Source organism: Necator americanus, chromosome I, assembly GCF_031761385.1.
Source record: "Necator americanus strain Aroian chromosome I, whole genome shotgun sequence".
Lineage (NCBI taxonomy): Eukaryota > Metazoa > Nematoda > Chromadorea > Rhabditida > Ancylostomatidae > Necator > Necator americanus.
The window spans coordinates 30733839-30754927 of NC_087371.1; positions in this window are offsets into that span (position 1 = coordinate 30733839).

Consider the following 21089-nt stretch of genomic DNA (forward strand, 5'->3'; position numbering starts at 1 on the left):
TTTAATATTGTCTGTTACCTTCTACGATGTGTTAAATTAAACTACAATTTTACCGTTTTTGTTTTGAATTTCATCTAAATTCACCTATTAGTCTCAAAAATCAGCGGAGAAAAAAAGAAAAAAAAGGAAGAGGAAATATTTTTTTGGCCAACTATAAATGTCAATATCTATTCAAAAACAAAATGTTATCTTCATATTTTCTGATTTTAGCTTTTAAAGATGCCCAAATATTAGGGGGGAGGTGTTGTTTCTTGATTGTCCTAGAACTATGTTAAATAAAAATCAAAATTAAATGAGACGAACGGAACCTAGAGCAAAGCAGAAGAGAGAAATTTTTATCACTTCAACGCTACTATTATTTTCGTGATCATGGCAGAAACCGTTCAATCAATCCATTGCCGAATCTGTTAGCCCCCAAGACATCATGACATCTGAAATCCATAGAGTCCACTATCATTTCGTCAACTGCTAATGCCGGCATCTTCTTATTAAGGCATCACTCCACGAATCTAAGGTGGTACGGATTTCAGGTGGAGCATTCGTATACGGGATCGTAGATTATAAGGAGGGGGTGATTCCGTTCATTTCTTCCTAATTGCCGTAAAAAACCGCCCGGAAGATGCAGCGCCGCACAAGGCTGGTGCGCTCCAGTCGAACTCCTTGTAGAAAATAGTGCCTCGGAACGTCCAAAGCCGTATCTTCCGGGCCGTTTTTACGGCAATTAGGAAGAAATGGACGGAATCACCTACCTCCACCTCAGATTCGAGGAGTGATGCCTTTAAATTTCCTTCACTTGGCCAATCCGTTAGCATTCTTTACAGTTTATAGTTTTTAACCGAAACTTACACTGTTTCCAAAGATGGTCAAAATAGTCCGGATTGCGGTTTTGGCCCGGGTTTTTCTTTACAGCAATGCGTTCCTGTGACGAATAACCAAACAAACCTTTTTTAGATAATGTTTCTTTTACAGGAAGCATCTGTATTTCTACAAATCATTTTTTCTAAACAATTCCCTCTTTTTATTCTATCCTCTTTTTTCCCCTTACCATTCCATTCTCAAAGAATAAAGCTGGACGGGTATCTAACCAGTTGCGCACAAATGCTTCCACTTGATCGTTGGTCTCAAATTGCTTGCCTCCAAGTGCTTCTTTGAGGAGTTAATGGTTGCGTTGATGATCTTACATCCTTGTAAGAAACCCTCCAGTTGGACCCTGCGGCGCCGCCCCCCTCTATTTCTCCAGTCCCAAAAAATAGTGGAAAACACATTTCCCGCAGACGTACTTTTTTTTGGTTTTCACGGGGATCTCCTTCGCCTTTTCTTCTCCATTCCATCCTTGCACGCGTTGATCCCGGACTTATCGTCATGCGATTTTCATATGTTTGAACTCCTCAAAGAAGCACCTGGAGGCAAGCGATTTGAGACCAACGACCAAGTGAAAACAACTGCATTCGTGCGCAACTGGTTAGATACCCGTCCAGCTTCATTCTTCGAGAACGAAATCACCGATACGTTGGGATATTGTATATCATGGGAGGAGGAGATCATTCTGGAAAATAGTTTGTAAAAATGCAGATATTTCTTGCAAAATAAATTCTCTTTTAACAAAAGGCTCGTCTATATCTGATATATATATATATATATATATATATATATATATATATATATATATATATATATATCTGATTGCCCTTCGCATCTTGACCAGTCCTTGATACGGTGGCTCCAGTGGTTTGTATCGTGATTCTGGAGGAGTTTGTAGTTGCGAGCAAAGTTTTGCAGATGAGCAAATTGTCACATGTTATCGTCTAAGATCTTCTTATCCTCGAAATTGCATTTGATTCCACGAATCTAGGAAAAGAATTTGATTTCGTATGCGGACGTATCTGGATACACTACGAATCCTCTGCCATATTTGACAGTTATGATGTGGTACATGACATCAGAGCAAGAAAAGATCTCGCATCGAGCGACGAAGGCAGTTCATTCTATCTCCTCTAAAAAGGTTGGACCTACATACTTTTTCGCTCCAGATGGTCAACTTCCACTTATCTTCTGCTGGTCTCCTGCCGACATAGACCTTTCTGGACTTCAGAACCTATGCAATTCTTCATCGATACCAGAAACTTCATGGAAGGTTCTCTTCCATGGATGTTTGCATCGCAAAACCAACTTCTCGTAGCAACGGTGCAAACAATGACCGCACCATGATAAGGATGTTGTCTTTTTAAATGCCGTGCACTGATATATTTTCTATCTACAATCAGTACGTAACTTTCAGATTCTCCTGAAAACTCCTGAAGCAGTTCATCTTTTAGTTTGTGCAACTCTCACTCGCAAAATTGTATTTGACTCAGTAATTCCCCATATATTTTTATTATTTTTATTTTTTCGACATTTGTATTCCCTTTTTAACATTTTTTTTTGAAACCATGTAACTCTATTTGTCTTCATACTTGTCTGGTCCAGTTACTCGAGTCTCCATGGACCACGAAATGAAATGGAGAATGGATTTGTCGAGGAATGTTAGAGGCATATCCATCGGAGAGGTGGTGTCTCGGAAGAAACAAGCATACAAGTCTGACTACTACCTGCCTGCGGTGGCCCCGCTTATGCCCAAATGTAATCGGTACTTGAGTATGTGCTCCGGATGCGTGCGACCTACAATATATACCTTCCACAGTTAAACCTTCATCTTCATCTTCACCTTCATCAGGCGGAAGTCACCCATGACCCAGATCTGCGCAACCAGATATTGCAAAAAGGCACACAGCCAAAAACGAAACTAAGTAGGTGAGATAAGTCAAACACCCAGAGAAAACATGGATTTTTCAGTAACAGCTCTCCGTTTCGTTATGCTGAACTGCCAGACATTGTCTACCAAGTGGTACACGGGTCCCTCAGCGTCGATACGCAGCTCACGCGAGAGATCCTTTCTAGTAGGTCCTGAAACAATGATGAATAGATGGATTCAATGCGAGCTTTTGCTGTGGATCGAAAATGTTTCGTACAGCAATGTTCAGCGGCGATACCTCAGCGAAGTTGCCGGCAATAATACCACCCCGCCGATTAAAGGATCAACCCACGAATCTGAAGTGGTACGGAATTCTCAGGTGGAGTATTCTTATACGGGATAGTAGATTATGGAGAGAGGGGTGATTCCGTCCATTTCTTCCTAATTGCCGTAAGAAAATGGCCTAGAAGATCTGAAGCTCGAAGCCGTTCCGGCGCGACCATTTTTTACGGCGAATTCGATTGGAGCGGCAGAAATGGACAGCGCATCTTCCGGGCCTTTTTACCAATTACCAAGAAATCTACGGAATCACCTTAATCCTATAGGAACTTTCCACCTGAAACCCGTATCACCTCAGATTCGTGGGATGATGCCTTTAACTCATGTAATTCAACAAAGATTAGTAGTTGCGCAGATTTGGGCGGAGTCTGAAATGGCCACTCGTTGCCCTTCACCACGCGTTGTTGTTTATTGTTTACGACGGTTGATGCGAAAGCGAGAAATTACCGATTATCGGATAACGTACCCTATCATGCTATATAATAACGAGACTAGCCTCTCTCGTTCCCTTTCGCCCCTGTATGTTTGTGAGGGTGTGTCCATGTGAATCACCTTGTCACGAAAATACATCATGCAGTAAACTGAGCACTGTAGGCTGAGGCTTGGTGCTTCTGTTTTGGGATGGTCCCCATCCCGTCGAAATGCTGCGCCAATCCCAGAAATTGGCAAGATGGGCTAAGACTGAACCTAAATTAATGCGCGGGCACAAAAGATTGGGATAAGCTGGGTTATTGATGTACTAAAGCAGGGTCAAGTGTGGATACACGACGTGGAACATGACCCTCTCGAATAGGTCCCCCCTCTTTCTCCTTCTTCTTCTTTTTCTTTTTCTTCTTCTTCTTCTCCAACGTTCCTGTGACAGTTCTCAGTTGCTGCCAATTCAATATATTGAAAATTTTGTGTGTTCCGGAGAAGGAAAGAAAAAATTCGAAAATTTGCTGAGGAACAAATGACAAATGAGAAAATCGGTAGCTGACAGAAGCAAAGAAACAGCAAGTGGTAGAAGGAGCAAATTTCCTAAAACGTTTTTAAAATATTGGTATATTTTTATAAATATTTTCATTTGTATTCTATTCTACTTTTAAATCTGAATTCTACAAAATAACTTCAAATATCGAACAAAAGTCATAATACGAATAAAAAAGAGAAAAATCTGTTGCATAGGTCGAATTAGAGAAGAACATCGGAAAAAAAACATGAGAAAATCAACATTTTGTTCCTACAGTATGACAGTGGGACGACGCGGGTTCGACACCCCGCTGAGTCACATTTTTGCAAAACAGTTAGAAATTTCAAACCATTTCTAAAAGATGTAGTCTACAGTAGTTTAAAAGTGGATTTATTGGAATTTAACGATCAAAAAAAAAACACAGATTCTGTGCGCATTGTTAGGTCTGAGAAATCGCGAACAACTTCGTTATAAGAGAACCAAAAGAAAAATTTTAGGTAGTTTTTCAGAGAAGATGGTCTTTCCGCCTCCAGCTGTTTATGGAATTTCTATGGGACAAAATTTGAAAATTTCCGACTTTTTTTTTCGAATTTAACTCAACTAAGTCTAAGTTTCTCCCATTTAAGAGAATCAGACGGTCCAGAAAAGAGAAATTTTGCACATAAGGGGTTTCACTGGTCCCTCTATCCGAATACATGAATATCTCATTTTTTTTAAAACGAAATCCTATATCTCTGGAATATGAAAATTTACCAAAAATCCCAGTTTTTGCTCGCGCACCACAAAATGTGTAATCGTGAACAAAATTCATGAACAAACTCAAAGCAGTTTAGCGTGAAGCGGATCATCTTCACTCGTTTTGTAGCCGAGAGTTTTCTCTATCAGGTGAAATATCACCGGATGTCCTGAGCTTCGCTATTTTTCCAAATTTTTGATAAAGATATGCCGTTGAAACAAGAATGATTCTCGTCCGTACCACCAACAACCACAACAACACCACAACCATCAACTTTAAAGTACCTCTGAGTTTTTCGCAACTAGCTCCAGCTATTGGTACTCATAATGGGGAATGGGCTGATGAATTGAAATATAGTGCAGAATTGTGAAAATATTACCATCTTTATACGTTTAAGGCGAAGATACGATGGTTATTACTCGGTCAATTAAAAAAAAAGAAAGCTGACCAATGAACGAATGAAATTTTCTGACGACAATTCGAAAAACAAAAGTTGATTCAGGAAAAATAAGTTAATAATAGACACGTACAAAGTATAAGAATGAGAATTAGTCAGACACACCTACACTTTTCCAATAAATAGACGAAATTGAATAAATTAAATAAAATAAGTTGGATAGGAGTATAGGAATCGAAGGGGTAGTAATCAAGGTAATCCTTTAGGATACTGAGAATATATACATCGAATAATAGATAATCAAGAAAAAAAATCAAAACATATGCTTAGTCTGGACGTCCGATGGTTAGTGAAAAAAAGTATTTAAAAAAATTTATTACTATTAAAAAAAAGTAAGAGTAAAAAGTATTGTACTTGTAGTTTCCGGAATATTCACTGCCCCATGCTGCTTGGTTACTAGCAATAAAAAGTTGTTTAGAAAACCTACTGTAGTCTTCCTTAGAAAACCTACTGTACATAGTCTTCCTTCATTCCGGTTAATATTGTGAAAATGTTTTTTGGTTTTTTTTCCTTGTATTTTTTCTTAGCAACAACTTTCAAACGGAAATATGTTTGTTCCACTTCATTGCTCAAGCATAGAGTAAACAGAAGTCTCTTACTTTTGCCTTTAGGAAAAAAATGGAATTCCCGAGTATGATTGAAAAATCAAAGATGAGATCTATTCCATGATATTTCAGGAAAATCTATCTAAAATCCAAAATTTAGATATAAGATCGATTCCACGAAAAGCATGGAATTCGCAAAATTCTACACAATCAATGGAATAACGAATGAAATTATGTAGTGGAAATAGTAATTACACTGACAGAAAGATTCTCAGAAAGTCTTGTGAGGAAAATTCTGATTTATAGTTCAAGAAGGTGGTAAGAAATTCGCCGCAAGCGACGCATTCTTCGCTGCGCTCGCAGCCGACTGCTTACGGATCATTGCGGTGCTGTGAGATGTTCTAAGCTAAGGGGGTGGAGCCGACGAAATGTCCCCGGAGTCCCGATGCTACAGATTAATCCAATTAAATTACGATTACCGCAGTATCATACATAACTGAATGTGTCATACTGTAGTTATGCGAGTCCGCATCATTCTAAGGATAAAGTATAAACTGTCTGGCGTTATCCGATCCGCTTGGGATGCGCGCCACCACGTTCACTTCAATTCAGAATCCGTTGAGGTTCACGAATGTGTAAATGGCCTATAAAATGATTTGTGGGACCTAGCCGACGGGTCAAATTATTTTTTGTTTTATCCTCCTGGATAAGTCTGGTATTAATTTATCGACCCCGAAGAGGTGAAGGGCTCGGTGAGCAGCAGTGCGGATTCGAACCCCCGATCGATCATGGTACAGCCACAGCGGGACCTCTTACCGACTGTGCTACACCAGCCCTAATAGTATATTAAGTACCAAAAATACAGTTAAATGATTAAAGCACAGTATTAATGATACGGTGCTAAATCTATAAATACATATTAGAGTAATACTATTATTAAAATATATTAAACATGTAAAGATATAAGGTATTCAATGTTCCCATTGGAATTAACATGCTCATTTCAGATGTACTGCTCATCTTGCTTGAAAAATCCTAGGAAGTTCTGAACTAAAAAAATAGGCAGAAAACCACTACTTTCTAAAAAAAAAATAAAACATGTAAAGTAAGTAAAATAATCTCATTTTCTTATTGTGAGCAGCACTACGGTTAAAACAATTATGTAACATAGTTAATTTTGCGAAACATAATTGTTACGGTAAAAAGTTCGGGAAATTTCCTGTTGTTTTCTTTTTATATTAATTATTTCAATGGATCTGTTCTGGAAATCTCCGCTACGAAGTGTAACGTTCTCATAATGATTCTGAATTACTGTAACTTTTGTTAAGAGGAAATGAACCGTGTTTGTCGAGAGTTCTTTCGTTTTGTTGCAGCCAGCGAAAGGTGAAGATTTCCGCACTAAAAGATCAAGGATTTTTTGATGTACATGGCTACAAAGAACAAATAAACCCAAGACATGAAATTATTGATGTATGGATCAAAATCAAATGTATGGATCAAAATGAGATAGATACTCAAGTGAAATTTCTACTTTTTTTTTCAAAGAAACTACGGAAGCAACTATCAAGAATGCAAACAAGCCTTTATTTTAATTAACTAACTACTGAAACACGTAACAGTGACGAAATTTCCGATATATTTATGCAAATAGAGAACAAAATTTCCTATTTTTTTTCTCCGAATTTTCCGAAGCTTTTAATACAACACAAACAATCTTAGCTAAAGCTGAAGCCAATCAATAAAAAAGCTACGCATCCAACAGATGAAAGACAGTAGAACACGGGAAATATGTACAAATTTTTCTTTTCCCTATTTTTGTTTCATATTGATATTTTTCATATTTTTTTAGGGCGGGTGAAGTGTAGCGGTTAGAGGTTCCGCTTCCTGCACGATCGATCGGAGGTTCGAATCCGCCCTAGTGCTCACCAAGCCTTTCATCCTTCCGGGGTCCGGATAAATTGGTACCAAACGTGTCTGGGAGGATAAAAACACTGACTTCGTTATTATTTGGCCCCCGGAAGTCATTGTATAGGCCAACACTCGTTCCAAAACCTCAACGATTACGAATTCCAGTAAAACGCGTAGGCGCATCCCGAGTGGATTGATACGCCAGTGACTTTATCCTTTTTATCCTTTATTGATATTTTTAATTTTTCTATATTTTTTACTACATTTGTATTTAGTTACATGGGATATACTATCAATGGTCATTCACAGTCCGAACACAATTGGATTTCCCAATTTTGCTCCCGATATGTTTTTGCACCTTCGATAGCCGCAATGAGACGCAGGAACTCTCGAAAAACATGGTTCGGTTCCTTTTGACAGAAGTCACAACAACTCAAAGTCATTGTAAAAAAATTATGAGAAACGAAGAAAAAATAAATAAATCTGGGACAGATTCATTAAACTAATTAATATAAAAACCCAACAAATTAATTTCCCAAGCTTTTTATCATAACAATCATGTTCCAGAAAACTTGTAACAAACTTACTTAGTGATCCCAACAACAATGCTGTTCCCAATAACAAATTAAGGTTATTTCACTTATTTTACATGTTTTCTTTAAAAAAATTATGGCTTACTGCTAATTTTGTGAGTCCTGTTTTTACTTTATGTGCAAGTGTACCACGAAAATACAATTTCGGTCGACTAAAAATGTAAATATTTTTTTTTACATTATTACTTATTACTACATTATTTTACTTCTACATTGCTTTGTTTCTTTTGGATGATTAATTGTAATACGGAGGATTTTGAGAGCACCTCTATGGAAATCATCTGCGCCTCAGTAAAAATTTGAAAATTATATTTAAATTTGGCTATTCATCTCTTAAACTATGTAAAAGTACATAGTTTACTAAAAAAAATTACGTACACTCTAAAAGCAGACAAATAATTTAGCCTCGTTTTTTGGTAGGTCCAATAGGTTTGGATAGGTGGTTGGGACCCTAACAAATTTTGTGCTGGATACGAATGTGAAGGTACGAGTACAATACACTAAAAAAATATCCGTTAGATTCGATTATCTGATAGCTTTTTTTTTCTTCCAAATAGTCGTTCGTTTAGAGAATTCAAAAAGCGAAGATGAGCACAGTATCCGATATATTGCGATTTTTACAAGTTCTATGCGCACTATTCTGGATATCACTTGGTTTGAGTGCATGCACCGGGGTGACCCAGTAGCTCCGTCCGTTGCTGAGAGGTGGTCAGCGTACTTCCACACCGCCGATTCTTTGGTATGAATCACCCGATAAAGGATAAAGCGCACTGCGTTGATTAATCCCTTTGAGGTTACGTCCATTTAGAAAGGTTTCAATTCAGGAATCGTTTGAGATTTATGGACGCGTATGAAGTCCTATATTGGACTGCGGGGGCTGACCGATATGTGACGTCAGTATTTTTATCCTCCCAGACAAGTCCCACGTAAACTTGTTCACCGCCGGGGGATGAAAAGTCTGGATGGTTTCAGCGCGGCAGCGAACCACGGATCGGATTGCAGACGCAGCGGTGTAGGTGTACGGTGTAGCGCAGTCGGAAAGAGGTTCAGTTGCCCGGATGGTGGTTCCGGCGTAGAGTCAGAACGGTATTGAGGCTTTGAAGAGAAGAACAGAAGAGGAGTTCGATAGAATCTGCACTATCAGACATTTCCAGCCAGTTTCAGGTTTTCGACAAGGAACGTAACTTGTCGTAACGTCAGATCCTGAACAACGTTTCACTAAGATCGTTTTGCAAAACAAGAGAACATGGATATCCAAATCCTTTAAAAATCCTCAATGTGACAAACAAGACTTATGCATCTCTGGGATATTCCCCCAGGACCTTTTTTGTCACACTGTCCAGGTGAGAGCAGCGGTTGGTTCGTAAAAAAAGTGTAAAAGTGCTGCTCAGCTTTCACTTTACACAATTAATCCACGGAAATACTCGCCATTTGGACTTCACGAATACATCCAGAACGTCGAACATTAGAAATCCCATGGTCACAACTTTACATAGAAACCATATATATTTTACATCACATATCATATATCATTATATACTACATATCATTACATAGAAAGAAATTAATAAAATTTAGAACAGAGAACTGAGCAGAAATTGTTTATAACTTCTAGAGCTGCTCGTTTTCTGTTGTTCTTATGAAACAGCAACAAGTTAGCTATTTAGGTGGTTTCTATTCTGAAATTAAATAATAAGCAATTAATATGAGCATTGCTATAGGTCCAGAATTTAAATTACAGATGCTTCCTGAAAAAGTTCATTTTAGAACAACTTGGTTGAGCTGCCGGAGTTTCACCGCATAGTTTTGCCGTTATAATCAACATCTGATGAAAATGGAATATTTCATCAATTTTCAAAACCTTGGAAATTGACATTATCCACGTTTTATGTATACAGACTATGGGTAACACCTCTCTAACAGAATTTATTATGAATATTTAAGTTTCTAAATTTGAGAGAAATTTGATGAGGAAGTCGGCAGCCGGTTTTTCAAACAGTAAAAATGCCATTTTGATTCATTTCACGTCCAAGATGGTTTTTTTTTTTAGATTTGACAATGACACCATTTTGAGAGAAGTTTGGAATGATGCTTCAATTTTTGTTTCTTTGCTTTTGCTCAGATGGTAGGTAATTTAAGAGAGGACACAAAATAAAATTAAACCATACATAACAAATTCCTGCGTGGAGACAAATGAATGTCCTTGTCACACGGGCCTCGACGTTTCCATTCAGGAAATAAGTAACTGTGGTGGTTATTTGTTGGTAGAATTTGAAAAATTGCTTTAAAAAAATCGGCAAACGGTAACATGGCCTGATTTGTTCTCAGTGCAGTGTTTTGTGCACCCAGCAGCACAAAATTCCCATACAGATTTTCAGAGACAGCTTACAGTAGGCTCGCGGCAATCCACTTTCCGCTTGGATGTATAATTAGAGCTAATAGTCTCATAGACAGTATAGAACATTTCGTTAAAATCTAATTAAAATAACGAAGAAAAATGTCTTCAAAGGGAAAATTTGCTCAGAATGGAAAAATTTCCGTGTTTGCTACAAAACAATTAACTTTCCAAGTTGTTAGATCCAACTACAGCATAGATGCACCTCCTTTTTTCTGGATTTGGAACTTTTTGTAATAATAGTCTTGCGAAAGCGATATAATCACATAAACGGGAACGTTTCATTACGTCCTTTAAATCTTCCGAAACGTTCGCTTTCGTGAACAGGATCCCGGATACAATAGACATTACTGTGGTACACATTAAATGATCTAAAAAGTCCGTGCATTTCAAACGGATCCTAAATAATATTGAAAATATTTAACATTTAAATAAGTAATATTTGTAGTAGTAATAAATAATAATTTAATAGTTCATAATATAAAAATAGTTCTGATTTTCAAGCTAGGAATTCTCGAAATCGGATTTCACGGATATTTTATTATTTTTTTTATTGTATTCGTACCTTCACTATGTATTCGGCATAAAATTTGTTATGGTCCCAACCACCTATCCAAACCTATTAGATCTACCAAGAAACAAGACTAAATTAGTTGTCCGCTTCCGAAATGCGCCTTCAGAAAAAGACCTAAGATTTTTTCAGTAATATATTTACTTTTAAATAGTTTAAGCGATGAATAGCCGAATTCAAATGTAATTTTCAAATTTTTACTGAGGCGCAGATGATTTCCATAGAGGTGCTTTCAAAATCCTACGTATTACAATTAATATCCAAAAGAAACAGAGCAATGTAGAAGTAAAATAATGTAGTAATAAGTAATAATGTAAAAAAATATTTACATTTTTAGTCGACCGAAATTGTATTTTCATTGATAATTCATTGACGCACGACAAAGAAAACAAGAAGATAAACCTACCAGTAACCTCAAGCGATATAGAAACGTTTTAAGCGTTGGAGAACATTTTGTACAGGAAAGACATTAGGATAATGAGTTCCCCAAAACGCATTTCATTGCAAAAAAAAAGCTTTTACGGATGGAAAAAAAAGAAAATCACATAGAAATAGTGGCAATGAACAAATAGGAATTTTTTTCTTGCTTTGCTATTGTGCAGCATACATCTCGCTGATGACCTCTATTAGTTCAGTGCAGGAGATTATCTAATAATGAGTTTGTGTGCAAGTGTTAAAGACACATGGATACATATATGTTCGGGAACAAACGAAGCGGAAATCGTCGTCGTCATTCGGCCGCTGGTCGGCGCTCCGGCGGACTCCTCAAGAAGGACGTTTGTCGGCAATTAGATTCGTTGCTGTCATGAACACACACATCCTTGTAGTCGTCGAGTACTCGTCGAGCATTCACAGCTATGTAGTCACAAAGATTAGTCAAGCTAATCATGATTAGTGCAGTTAAGCATGCGACATTGAAACTCTGCACAAACGCCGACGAAAAGATCTTCTCCTATCCACAAACGGCTACATTTAAAGGCATCACCCCATGAATCCGAATCCGTTAATCTCCAGAACAGAGTCCAAACTGGAAGACACAAAGGCATCGCCCCACGAATCTGAGGTGGTACGGACTTCAGGTGGAGTATTCGTATACGGAGTCGTAGATTATGGAAAGGTGGGTGATTCCGTCCATTTCTTGCTAATAGCCGTAAAAAAACGGTTCGGAAGATGCGCCGCGTGCACACGGCTGGCGCGCTCCAATCGAACTTGTTGTAGAAAAAAACGCTCGAAGCCGTATTTTCCGGGCCGTTTTTTACGGCAATTAAGAAAAAATAGACAGAATCACCCTTCTATCCATAACCTACGATCCCGTATACGAATACTCCACCTGAAATCTGTACCACCTCAGATTCATGTGACTTCAAGAAAACCCCCGTAGATGTAAAATATCAGAATTTTCGAGGGAAAAAACCTACATTACATTACATAACCTACATACCTACACTAGAATACGCAGAACAACCACGAAAAAATCAAAATTTTCAAATATATACACACCAACCACAAAAAAAAAACGACTAGCTGAAATAAAACAGCTTCTATAGCTAGTAATTCATGATAAAAGGCAAATTAACAAAGCTATCCCATAGATGTGGTGGTACGGGGCTTAGAAGTACAGCAATCAATCATTTTATGCTCCATACCTGTCTGCGGCCAGAGTCGCTCATGTTCAAAGGTTAAAGAATTCGCCGCGTCAGCCGCGTTTGCGGAACTCCTCCTCGTCAAGACGAGAACATCACGTCAAAATGTGAACATTTTGGCACGTAGACGAATCAACATTACCGTAATCCTCCTGTACAATCCTCTCTCACTCATTCATCTTCTAGACGAGGGGCAATTACGGATTGAATGCTAGTCCAGATAAAGTCGGAGCTGATGATGACCAGGACATAATTCTACGAGATAATTCTGAGAGTTGTGCCACATGAAACGCAAAGAAACGTCTTTACCCAAAAAAATATCAACACAAGTTGTAATTTAAGTTCTTTTTTCAAAATTTAAAGGTTAAAGAAGAGTTATTGCTTGTGAAACAAAATCTGAGAAAAATTCTGAGAAATTTTCCACGCAATTAGAAGTAGACTAGAACCAACTAACTAACTAAATAACTAACTAACTAGAATTGTACTCGAAACCTCCGAGAAAAGAGCCAATTACACACTTAATCCAAAGCATTTTCATTTAAACCTCGCAGACAGAGAGAAAATTTGTCGAGTAATGTGAATTTTTCTTAAAATCACCATTTTATTCTATTTAGACGAGTGGAATTGCTATCGTTTACTCATCGACTATCGCTAATGTTGAATATATTTGATGAGATTGTGACCAAAGATTGCAATTACCGTTTTCTTCTCATCTGCCTACAGAAGCCCTTCTACCATCTCTTTCTGCTTTGCAAGGATGACATTCGTTAGACATCCAGGTTTCCATTAATTTTGATAAAGGTTTTGGCTTGGCTTCGAGGTTTGGCGAGGAGAGAGGAGGAGTTTGATGGGATATGCATGGTATCAAAGACCTCGAACCATTTTCAGGCCTTTGAAAAAGACGGGTTTGTCGAAACGTCAGGCCAATAAAAAAACTTTCACCTAAACCTCGTTGGCATAACAAGAAAACATAAATAAAGGTTTTGATTACGATGACCAATTGATAGCTAATATCGATCTTACTTTCCCATTTTGGATAATTTCTTAAGGATCTTCGTGATAGACCAACCAGTCAATGACGAATCAAAACCACATGCAAAGTAATTAAAGATTTTTTTCGATTCTGCAGCCTTTGGATCATCTCAAATTAGTAGTAATGGCATTAAAAATATCGTATTTGTAGATTTTCTCTTACAAGACGGAAATGACTGGGAAAAGGCAACGAGGCAATTTTTTTCTCAATCGGGAAGCGAACGCTAACATCATGCTTCATCCAAAATAAGCCTTTGTGCCTGAGTTTCTCTGTCATAGGGCTTATTTTGGATGAACAAAGAGTGAAGTTAAAGCAGATGAATTCCTAAAATCAGAATAATGCAAAAAAGAGTTTCAAAGAATTGGAAACTTGAGCACATCCCTTTTTTTGGACGTTGATGAACCCAGTTAATAATTGCATGGCCGACGTTCTAACGAGAAATATTTGTATGATTGCTAGTCACACCAGTAATAAATATAAATTTAATTTAATTTGATTCAGCGATTGAAAATGACACATATGTGGAAATGATTAAATACCATGCACAACATCGAAATCTTTCATTCATTCTTAGTTTTTGTAATTTCAATGTCGATTTATTTATTATTGTCCACAGGATCAGCCTGTAAAAAAAATTAAATCTTACTGTTAAAAGATAAACGTTCAAAGCGTCACCTAAAAACAGTGACTGCGGTCGAGTCAACAACTTTTTCTATGTTTTCTATGTTTTTCTATGTTTTTTTTTTCTATGTTCTAATGTTTTCCTTTTTCTACGTCCATGTTATCGATCTCATAAGAGAAGGGACTTGAGCAATTACCTTTCTGCTTCATTCCGAAACACAACATACATATGTATCTTAAGCAAACTGTTTTTTTTTTCTCCTCAAAAAAATCATATTTGGAAAAATCTAAATCTAAAAAATAATTCAAAAATTCACTTGAAAAATATAAAACCAAGATGAGACGTTAAAGCCGCATCATCTACCCGTACGACTGTTGATTCTCTGCTCAGATATTCCGTCCATGGTTGAGAAATGCGTGGGAAAATTGATTCGAGATCTTGATCCTTGCCTCGAGGAGTGTCTATATTTAATAGGAAGAAAAAAGGTCCTGAGAGGTTGCTATCGATACAGACAGTATTTTTGATAGTGTAATTAGATACTAATTTTAAGTACGTTACCGTTTAGCGCAATGATTTTTTTTTGCTTAGTAAATCATGTTTTTTTCTTGTTTTGATCAGATGTCACGTTTGAGGAGGAGACGAATTTATCTCCTTACAGATTAAAAAATTTAATTTTTTTTTTGCGTTTGCCTTCGCGATGCTGTTCATATAGTACGTATTACCGTAATCCACTCGACAACGTTTGCTGCGCTTACAGGCAAGCATTCAAAGTTGTAATTTTAAACAAAACTGGAACTTAGCACAAAAGTTGTCAGCACAGAAGTTTAAGACACTTGCCCCTCAATGCCGAAACTCCTCACGTGGTCTTCGTGGACTCTAACGTTTCGTACCTTGAAGTAGATATTAGCTCCTAGTATGTAGTGCATATCTATCCATAGCGTGAATGAATCGATCAGGCGAACTAAGGATTATATTATTATTATTATTATTATTATTATTATTATTATTAATTATTATTCATTGTTATTAATATTAATACTATTATTATTATTATTATTATTATTATTATTATTATTATTATTATTATTATTATTATTATTATTATTATTATTATTATTATTATTATTATTATTATTATTATTATTATTATTATTATTATTAAAATTATTATTATTATTATTATTGTCATTATTATCATTATTATCATTATTATCATTGTTATCATTATTATCATTGTTATCATTGTTATCATTATTATTTATTATCGTTACTATTATTATTATTATTATTATTATTATTATTATTATTATTATTTCTCAATATTAATTATTAATTATTATTAATTATTATCTATTGTTATTAATATTACTATTATTTATTGTTATTATTATTACTATTATTATTATTATTATTGCTATTATTATCGTTATTACATTATTGTTTATTATTATTATCATTATTATTATTATTATTGTTATTATTATTATTAATTATTATTTATTGTTATTAATATTAATACTATTATTATTGTTATTATTATCACTATTATTATTGTTTATTATTATAATAATATTATTATTATTATTATTATTATTATTATTATTATTATTATTATTGTTATTATTATTATTACTATTACGCGTGAAATTTTAATGGGACAAATTCTTCAATTAACTTCAATTATTACATATACATATATCGATTATAATTTTTATTGACGTTTGTAAGCCAGAGGTTTCAAATTTCCATAATCATCCTGTATTATTCAAAACGGATTTTAGCAATATTCTAAACGGGGCCAAAATTTTATTAGCCAACCTGATATTTCCCCGGAAGCGAGGAGTTATTTTTCGGAGGAAGGATTACGTGACTACAAAGTGATGCGACACGTGGTGACGTGAGCACAGATATCAGGATAGAATAAGTTCGCGTGAAATTTTAATGGGACAAATTTGATTTTTAATGCTTTTTCCTGATTTTACGATACGATATGCGAACTAGATCCTATTGATTGATTGAGAAGCAGAAAGTTTAGAGTTGAAGAAACTTCGAGTCTTCACCTTTGCGATCTAGGAAAGCTTCATGATCGTTCTTCGCAGTACAGCATCCAAAGGACTGACTGAATTTTTGAAGCAGAATAATGACATTATCCAGGAAACATTTTCGAACCAACAGAGCGAAAATTTATTGCATGCATCGTCTCTGTATTAACTGAAGCAGATAGTGAAGACTATGTTTTATTACTGCTAACGTTTCTTCACTGCCTCCCTCTCCTTAGAGATTGGAAAATCGAAAATCAAAAACAAAAATGAGCCCACCACACATAATCTTATCACAATTAGCATTCAAAATGACTTTGAAGTAGGATAAAGTGCCTGACGTCAGTCAATCCGCTTGGGACCACGCCACCACGTTCACTTCAATTCAGAATCGTTTGAGGTTCAGGAACGTGCAGCTGGTCCATACAATGAGTTGCGGGGGCCAGCTGACGGCTCAAGTCAGTGTATTTATCCTCCCAGACAAGTCTGGTACCAATTTATCCGGATCCCGGAGAGATGAAAGGCTTGGTGAGCACTAGCGCGGATTCGAACCTCCGATCGATCGTGCCTCTAACCGCTACACCACAACCGCCCATGTTTTCTTATATTAATTATTTTAATGGATCTGTTTCAGATATACTTATTATTTTTTCGTTTCTCATAATTTTCTTCTGATAACTCTGGGTTGTTGTAATTTCTGGTAAAGGAAAATGAGCCGTATTTTTCGAGAGTGTTTTTATCCTCCCACACAAATGATTAATAATCGAGAAAACAATTATTGATATTAATCGATGGCTTATTAATATATTATATATTTATTATTTATTATTTTATTAATATTTTTAATATTTAATATCTTCCTACTTTTGCATAGCTATGCTTTTTTCCGGGGAGGATGTGGCGCAGTCGGTTAGAGGTCTGTTGTATCCCCACGGTCGAGGGTTCGAAACCGCCCTGGTCCAAACCAAACCACTCATCCCTCCAGGGTCGATAAATTTGTACCAGACTTGTCTGGGAGGATAAAAACGCTGACTTGATCATCGACTGGCCCCCGCAAGTCATTGTATAGGCCAATACGCGTTCCAAATCATCAACTACTACGAAATCCCGTAAAACGCGTTGGCGCATCCCGAGTGGATTGATACCACAGTGACTTTATCCTTTATCCTTTATGCTTATTTCCATTTTATATCAACATTATCTTATGCACATCAGAATGTACATCAAAATGGTCTGTACATCAAAATGTGCCTTATTTCCACTTTAGTGATGTTGGAAAAAGCAAAAGAATTGTAAAAAGACTGTTGAAAAAATAGAAATTAAAAAAGTCTAGAACTGGTGAAAGAGTGTAAATGTAGCACATGTTATTGAAGCTGCATGATATTTCCACATAGTTCAAAAAGACGTAAAAAAATAGGGGTAGACGAAAAAAAATGCCATTCAATCATTTGAAAAAGAACGTGAAGGCCGAAAGATGATATAAGGCTGCACTGAATAAAAGCAGATATATACGAAAAATTATAATCTGTATGTAATTAATGAAAACAATAATAATACTAACGTAATCTTTCTTCCGGAAAGTAACTCGCCGCTTCCGAAAAAATATCAGATTGGCTAATAGAAGAGCAGTGGTTTTCTTTATCGAGGAGAAAATATATTTTTGTAAAGGAGAGAGAAGAAGAGTAAGGAATAAGTAGTCATCCGATAGTTACACAATTTAAATTCAACTTATAAAGTTCTAATCAAAAATGAGAATATGACCGGGTCCCATTTGTTAGTTTATTGATGTTTAGTGAGAATTTTTTGTTAGGGAGACAAGGATTGTTTGATTCTGGATTGCATCACCAAAGAAAATAATCAAAGAATCACAAAGTTGACGATATATTTAGTAAGTAAGACAGAAATTGTTTCAAGAATTATTTTATTCTTCTCTTTTCTGATTCTCTATAAATAATTTCACAGCACAAGAACAATATCGACAACAACTCAAGTGCAAAATTAGGTTATGAACAATCTTTGCAATCGTGTAGCAATACATCTCATATTAGACAGCAATTTTTCTTGACATTTGTCCACCGTCATAAATTTTCAATGAAAGCTAGCGAGAAATTAATATGACCAGCACCTTCTAGAACTAGAATTCTCATAAAGAAGCAAAAATTCTCTAATAATTTCTTCTGAGAAACGCCTAATAAATGAAGGTTCCTATCCGACGACACTTGTCTCATCTGCCACATCATTCATAGACTACTATTAATTGAAAGAGGTTATTTCGTCAGCGAAAGAAATCACCAATAATGAAATGTCGGACTAATTTATTATATTATTACATATACAGGCAAATAGGACATGTGACCTGACTTATGCTCGGGTCTAAACGACATGAAGCACGGACAGTTCCGCAAGCGGCTGCGCTCGAAGCGGCGCGCTGTAGCGTAGCGGTTGTGATCGTGTAAGGACCCACGTTGCTGCCACCCATCTCTGCAGTTCGCCATGGTCCCACCTCGATTCCACTCGCTACGCTCCACCGCTCCGCATCGAGCGCAATCGCTTACGCAACTACTCGTGCTCCAGGTCGTTTTGACCCGATTATACATAAGAGGCTGCCTTTGACGTGGCACAGTTCAGCGTACCAGTTACGATTGTTCGGGACCCTTGCTAGCACCACTCGCTGCAACTCACGATGGTCCCATCTTGATTCCAACCGCTTTCTCAACCGCGCCGCTTCGAGCCCAGTCGGTTACGCAGCTACACCGTGCTTCATGTCATTTTGACCCGACCCGCGCGCTTCGAGCGCAGCCGCAAGTCCACCACACTTTATGTTGTTTTGGCTGAACTGAACCTCCAGAACTTGCACTGAAACGCCGAAAGGTTTCATTGAAGAAATCTATATCAAGCAGTGCGGTTTCTTATTCTAAGAGATAGCAAATACACATTTTTTAAATTCACTGCTTAATGGAGCTAAATGAAGATTAAAGAGGGCGGAAGATTGAGGTTTTAGAGTGAGGTTCAGACAGCAAAGTAGAGAAGGATTGAGATCGGGCGAGTTTGACGGCCAAACACAGCCAGAAATCCGGAAAATGGGTCTCACACCACTTCAGTGTCTTGGTTGCAGCATGGGGTGGCGGCCAATCTTCTTGGAAGGCCCCGTCAATGTCCTCAGCGTTTTCTTCAGCACAAGGAAGAAACGCATCGCTGGATTTTCCATAGTCCGTCACACTTCATGTGGACCACCCTATCTATATATTTGGCGAACTTGTGCACGTGAGTGAAACACATAGCTGCAAAAAACGTTATTTCCCAGACGTTAAGCCGTCCTTTGTAATCACTTACTATTTCTAAACAACTGCCAACCCGATTATAAGTGACAACGCGATTTAATACGTTTAATACACATTTTGCTCTTGCTATGTCTCCGAACCGAAATTGTGGATAAATCGGAAACTTCCTGTTTGCTATAGAGATGCCAACAACGTGATTCGAATGAGAAATTAAAGGCATCACCCCACGAATCTGAGCTGGTACGGATTTCAGGTGGAGTATTCATATACGGGATCGTTGATTATGGAGAGGTGGGTGATCCCGTCCATTTCTTCCTAACTGCCGTAAAAAACGGTCCGGAAGATACGGCTTCGAGCGTTCCGGCGCGCTATTTCCTACAACGAGTTCGATTGGAGCGCACCAGCCGTGTGCACGCACCGTATATTCCGGGCCGTTTTTTACGGCAATTAGGAGGAAATGGACGGAATCAAACTGCTATGCCGTATACAAATACTCCACCTGAAATCCGTACCACCTCAGATTCGTGGGGTGATGCCTTTAAGCATTTTGAAGACCACTGAAGGTGCTGGGCTTTGTATGAAACATCTACAACTTGCACTGCTTCCAAACATCATGGAAAACATTGGGGTCCTGAATAAAGTTCATCCTGTTTTATTAACGCTAACGTCAATCAACGAACGTTTATCAACGTTCTCATTCGTTTTTGCCTCTTCAAAAAGTTAATCGAATGCAGAAGGGGAACGATTGAAGGATGAGTACTCAGAGTATTCGAAGGGACTTGATGAAAGAACTACGTAAGCAGGAATTTTGGAAAACAAACAATAACAACAAAAAAAAAGAAAAATCTTGGAGAACAAAACTAAACTCATTTGGGAGTTTCCAGAAATCAGAGTTCGAAACTAGTCTCAGAATTGAACGGAGAAATCAACTCACAATCAGTACTATCTATTACACTTTCAATTCTTAAATATTTCATTAACTCTCCCAACAACGGTCCCAAATAAAGAAATTTTTGAAGTAAGTGGTCCAAATTTTCTTAATAATTCTCGTCATTACCAATTTAATCTAAATATTTCTGAGAAATCCTCGATTTGTCTCAAGGCCAAGTTCTAATTTTATCCTGTTTCACTGATTCCTCTCGTTTAAGGCTAATTGTTTCGTTTAAGTCAGCATTCTAATTATGCAGACACATTTTGTACAAGATGTTCGATTGGAGCGCGCCAGTTTGGGGGGTTTATGTACGAAT